This window comes from Lucilia cuprina, chromosome 5 (assembly GCF_022045245.1).
Source record: "Lucilia cuprina isolate Lc7/37 chromosome 5, ASM2204524v1, whole genome shotgun sequence".
Classification (NCBI taxonomy): Eukaryota; Metazoa; Arthropoda; class Insecta; order Diptera; family Calliphoridae; genus Lucilia; species Lucilia cuprina.
The window spans coordinates 36,184,953-36,191,849 of record NC_060953.1 but is presented as its reverse complement, the minus strand read 5'-3'; positions in this window follow the sequence as shown (position 1 = coordinate 36,191,849).

Genomic DNA, 6,897 nt, shown 5'->3' with positions numbered 1-6,897 from the left:
ATAATCTATTTCGCAAAAATACAACTTACGGAACTGTTGGCTCGATAACAGCAACTGGAGGCATATTTGGTAGTCCGAAATACACAACCAATAAATCAGGACCCCTTTTTATGTCAATATGGTATGACAAAAGATGTAAGGGGTTTTAGAGTCAATAACTGTAGCGACAGGAAGAGGTAAACCAATTGGCAACAACACCAAAGATATAGCATTTTCATAAATCAGCCCTTTAACAAACATTCAACATATGCTATATAATATCTTGCAAGTGATCACGTTACAGAAAGACAATCCTAATGTACATCCCGACAAGATGAAGAGATTTATCAGCCAGATCAAGAGAGAAATTGGTTTCTGCAACCCCAACAACAGACTTTTTGCATAACTACATCGATCATGACATTCTGTTTGATCGACAGGATTCTAATGCTATCATGAGCAATGTCATAGCATCCCCATCCTCCAATGATCTTTTTACTCACATTTATTAATCTTCTAAATAAATCTGTTGATTTACTAAATAAATCTGTTGATTCCGTATCAGTAGCTAGGGACATATTTGGTAGACCAAAATGCACCACCAATATATATAGATCCATCTTGATTAATTTTTGAACCTGAACCCATCGCCTGACAGAAACAGGTAAACCTCAACCAAAGTCTTGTAACATATCACTATATGATTTCTGTTGAAATGACATCAATCGCAAGAATTCTACCGAAAAAACTTACTCAATCAGTACTTATCTCAAGGAAGTCAAAGGAGACTTTCTATGAAATTTCACCAGTTCCATTATCTGATGACAGGAAACTACATAGTGTCAACCTGACAGTTCCCCAATACATACTGAGATTCTACTACACAAAGGGAAAGATATACCCAACCATTCTAAGGAGTTTCTCTTCCCGCTATTTCGGGTTTAAACATAGCGTTGACCAGTCAGGACAAGTCCTCGGATCGACTCCAGGTCAAATCATTCCATACATAATGGTGAAATGGACACAAAGGCACTAATTATTTTATACAGTGGTCTGATATTCATAAGGATGAGTTATTGATCATGTACAGTTAATATTGCCCTAATTGGGGCTATGGAATGAATTTACATTATACACATTCCGTTATAACAAGAAATTGTGCCTTAAATCTAGTGTTTTGATTAGAAACATGTACATGTATCCCCGACTCGTCAAAAAGTTTATAGCGTCCATGTTTCAAAATATAATAATGCATGGCTTTTCTGACATGTTCCACTTGATCATGATACCAATGCCACACAGTTAACGTCTGATGTTAGTGTATAATTATATGACAAAGATGTTGCATAGGGTACAAAATTTCTATCACAATTTTTACAAAAATAATAAAAACAATAACAAATCTTATCAAAAACCACTTGGAAATTAAAAATAATATTAATAATAGTTTTTTTATTTAAACAATACACGAGTGAGTATCAAAGGCGCAACTAACAATTATCAATTTTTTTATAATTATAAATAAACAATCAATGAACATGATTTCTGAAAACAAAAAATACGGCTGCAGAAAATATAAAAGAAAAATCAAATCAGAAAAAACATCTAATAAATGGAAAGTTATATTTGCTTAAAGTATTTTGATTTTTCAATTTAAGTCAATATAAATATTGTTATTATTTACCTTAAAGAAAAAGCAACAAACAACAATACAAACAATAAAATAATAACAATAAAATGCAGTTTGTAAATACTATATCAAAACATATACATACATAACTATCTATGAACATACCGCTTTATTGAAGTTAAGTTCATTTTGTATGCGGATCTGATCGTTTGGCTGCGTTGCCTGCCTTTTTTCTCTGACTTGTAATCATTGAAGTGCGTGCGGCACGGACTTCTTTAGTTTCGTTCTTCTTCATTTTGTTGTAGTTGTTGTGGCTTGCAATTGTGTTTTCATTCACATTTTGTTGTCGGCACAGCAAGTGATCGTGTATTGAAAATTAATTGTTTCATTACAAGCATTTGTTAGAAAATCGTACAATTATTGTAACTATTTTTTTTTTCATTCTTTTAATTCAATTTTTATTTTCTTAGGCCTGTAATTTTGTGTTTATTTAGCTCGTATGAAAACAATTACAAATAAATATATTTTTTTTCAACTTTATTGGGTTTTATACAAATAATAATTTAAAAATTTCTCATTTAGATCGCTGATAAAAAGGGTGTTTCAAAACAGGCGGTTTATTGAAAATATTGCATATTTTCGATTATCATTCTCTTCATAGAATATATTCGATCAAGTAACATATGCACTAAAATTTTCTCTTCTGAATAAAAAATCCTTAAGCTTTTTTAATAAATTTATCACACAAATTATCTCTATAAGTAGAGATTGAAAGGTCTCGTTGTAGAGTAATCAAGGATCAATTTACAAACAGAAAACAATGAGGTCCGCTTTACATCAAATGGGTAAGAGAGCGCTCAGGAATAGTCTGCAACGAAAGAGCGAATATACTTCCTAAAAAGGAAGATAGGCTAGACGTAGTCTAGTCTATAGTCTAGTCTATAGTCTAGTCTTTAGCCTAGTCTAGTCTATAGTCTAGTCTATAGTCTAGTCTATAGTCTAGTCTATAGTCTAGTCTATAGTCTAGTCTATAGTCTAGTCTATAGTCTAGTCTATAGTCTAGTCTATAGTCTAGTCTATAGTGTAGTCTATAGTCTAGTCTATAGTCTAGCCTATAGTCAGTCTATAGTCTAGTCTATAGTCTAGCCTATAGTCAGTCTATAGTCTAGTCTATAGTCTAGCCTATAGTCAGTCTATAGTCTAGTCTATAGTTTAGTCTATAGTTTAGTCTATAGTCTAGTCTATAGTCTAGTCTATAGTTTAGTCTATAGTCTAGTCTATAGTCTAGTCTATAGTCTAGTCTATAGTCTAGTCTATAGTCTAGTCTATAGTCTAGTCTATAGTCTAGTCTATAGTCTAGTCTATAGTCTAGTCTATAGTCTAAGCTATTGTCTAGTTTATATTCTAGTCTATAGTCTAGTCTGTAGTCTAGTCTATAGTCTAATCTATTGTCTAGTTTATATTCTAGTCTATAGTCTAGTCTATAGTCTAGTCTGTAGTCTAGTCTATAGTCTAGTCTTTAGCCTAATCTACAGTCTACTCTATAGTCTAGCCTATATACTACTCTGTAGTCTGTTCTAGTCTTTAGGCTAGTCTCTGATCTAGTCTATGTATTCTAGTCTATAGTATTCCATAGTCTAATATATTGTAACTACTAATTCACCCTATAAGTTTATTTCTACTGTTTTGATTTTTTACAAATCGTGCTTTGCCACTTAAATTGTGGGGAGTCTTCATTTAATCCATTTAAATTAAAATCATATGCATGTATGTGTGCACCCATATTTGAGTCCATATGTAGTACACAGAGCCTACATTAACGTTTAATTCATTCCATTTTAAACTCATTACATTTTCCGAACATGTTTAACATTTGAATTGAAATACTCATCGTAACCAGGCAAGAGACGCATGCCACATTATATGCGTTTTGTTTTCTTAATTTATTATAAGGAAGTTTAACGAAAAATAAAATTGAATAAATTCCAAACAACAATTACATACAGAATTATTGCCACATTTTATATATGAATGTTTATTTTAACATTTGATTTTAAAGCTGGCATTTTAAAAACATTTCAAAAGCAATTGTCGGAAAATGTTTGAAAGTGTTAAAACTTAGTTGAAATCTAAACATCCAAACATCTTTATTAAAAAATATATTGCTTTTAATATATCACTTATTTTAAATTTATAATTTTGTTTTCAAATAAAAAGTAACATTTATGTTTGTTATTCTGGATTTTTTGTATTTGTTACACTTAGGTAACCATGTTATTTATTAAATTATTATTTTTTGCAATTAAATTTAATAAATGTTGAGTTGGAAAAGAATTCTTTGAAATTGGGTTACATGGAACTGTAGAAATAAATATTTTGATTAATATATTAAGCAAAAAATAGAATATCTAAAGAAATTATGAATTTATTTATAACAAAATAAGGGAAATTAAATTTTTTCTAGCACACAATTAATGTAATTATGAGAAAGTATGTTCATTTAAATCAGGAATGGTTTAATTGGAGCATACAAACATTTTTAAAATAAGTTCATTACAGTCTCTTTCGGATTTTATTCACCGTGCGTCGAATTGTGGATATTGTTCTGCGATTTCATCATCTTCAGGATATTGTGAACACCGTAAAGAGTTGTAGTATATTAATTTATGAAGATAATTTCTGCATCCCCGTGTATTATCTTCTTGGCCAAATTGCCATTGTGTGCTCATTTTAGATTTCCCTAATAAGGTTTCCAGATGTCTTGTCTAGTCTATAGAATAGTATATAGTGTATTAACCAGTCATTAGTTTAGTCCGTAGTTTATAATTTAGTATATAGCCTACAGTATAGTATTTAGTCAAGTATTCAGTCTAGTTTTATTCAAGTCTATAGTCTAGTCTAGACAGTGCTCTATATTCTAGTTTATATTCTAGTCCATAGTCTATGCTATAATACAGTCTAAGGTCTAGTCTATAATTAATTCCAGTCTATATTCTAGTCTATGATGTATTCAGTAGTTTAGTCTATAAACTAGTATATAATCTAGTCTATAGTCAAGTGTAGAGTATAGTCTAAAATCTATTATATAGTCTAGTCTATAGTACAGTCTATATTTTAGTCAATAGTCTAAACTACGATCTAGTCTATAGGCTAATCTACATTCTAGTTTTTAGGATAGTATATAGTATAGTCTACAGTATATAATCTAGTTATAGTCTAGTCATTAGTTCAGTCTAAAGTCTAGTCTAATGTCTAGTCTAGTCTATAGTCTAGTCCACAGTCTAGTCTATAGTCTAATCTGTAGTCCAGTCTATAGTCTAGTCTATAGTCTAGTCTATAGTCTAGTCTATAGTCTAGTCTATAGTCTAGTCTATAGTCTAGTCTATAGTCTAGTCTATAGTCTAGTCTATAGTCTAGTCTATAGTCTAGTCTATAGTCTAGTCTATAGTCTAGTCTATAGTCTAGTCTATAGTCTAGTCTATAGTCTAGTCTATAGTCTAGTCTATGGTCTAGTCTATAGTCTAGTCTATGGTCTAGTCTATAGTCTAATCAATAGTCTTGTCTGTAGTCTAGTCTATAGTGTAGTCTATAGTTTAGTCTATAATCTAGTCTATAGTCTAGTCTATAGTCTAGTCTATAGTCTAGTCTATAGTCTTGTCTATAGTCTAGTCTATATTCTAGTCTATATTATAGCACGTAGGCTGATCTACTGTCTTGTCTATAGTCTCGTGTAGAGTTTAGTGTATACTCTTGTCGATAGACTATATTCTAGTTTATTGTCAAGTCGATGGTCTAGTCTGCATTGTAATCTAGTCTACAGTATATTCTAAAGTCTAGACTATAATCCACTCTATAGTTTAGCTTTTAGTTTAGTCAATATTCTAATCTATAGTCTAGTCTACATTCTAGTCTATTGTCAAGTTAATAGTCTAGTAAATAGGCTTATCTACAGTCTAGCCTATAGCAAGTATATAGGCAAGTATATACTCTTGTCCTAAGGATAGACTATATCCAAGTCTGTAGTCTAGTCTACATTCTATTATATTATCTAGTCTATAGTTTAGTCTATGATTTTATATATAGTGTAGTCTATGGTCTATTTTTTAGTGTAGTATTCTATTCTATTGTTTACTTTAACCTTTTAGAAATATTGATATTTGTGTAAATAAGTATGTAAATATATTTAAATAAAAAGTTTTTCAAATTCTTTTATTTAACTAAACTATCAAAAACTATTAAAAAAAATAATACAAAACTTCCTCTATTCCCAAAACAACAATAATGTGTTTAATAACTACAAATTTCTCTATAAAATAATTTGCACTTAATCCTTTATCCTTTATTATTGTTATTTAAAGTTTCAAAACAAAAAAAAAGACGACACGCTTCAAAAGATTTTTATTACAATTAAGTGAATTTAAGCTCAAAATTTATACCAAAGAAAAGTTTTCAATTTTAAGAAAATTTTACTAGCTAATAAAAGGTAAAATCACATACATGTGTGTAGTTTTGATAGTTGTACTAATACTATGAAACAAACAGGATAAAACAGCCCCAGCAAACACAAGAAATAAATTAAGTTGTTTATTAAAATTCCCTTGAATTTAGAATTTAAATTAAATCAAAGAAATTATTAAGAAAATGTTAAAACGTTACATTTTTGCATAAATTTAATGTGTGTGTACATATGTACATACACATTCAATTCAAAAGTAGTATTTTTTTGTTTGCTGGGTTGCCTACAAACATATCCATATATTTACTGATTGAATATTTTTTTCAAAACATTTCAATAAACGAGCTCTAAAGATTTTCAGAGATGGATATGTGAAGGTATATAATAAGAAAAAAATGAAAACGACTAGATAATACTGTGTGTCCAAAATGTTTTTCAGGTGACATGAAACAACACTTAAGCTGTTCATAAAGCACTTGTTGTAGTGAGACAGACAAACAAACAGACATTTCAAAGGTAAAAGCCTTTAATATCGTTACTGTAGATGGTATACGTATAATATGTGTATTAAAAAAATTCACTGTGGGTTGTAGAACAATTTTATAGAATTAAGCTAACAGCCCACTGCGTTTTTAATCAAAAATATTTTATTTAAGATTAATTTGATTCTTTACTCAAAAACAAGATTTAAATTAAATATCTGCAGGACATAATAAGTAGTAGTCCTTCTACAAAATTTTTACATATTCTAGACATAGCTAAAACGAATCAAAAATTACTAATTTGAACCAAAGAATAAAATTTTTAATAGTCATCCGTCTATACAGATTAC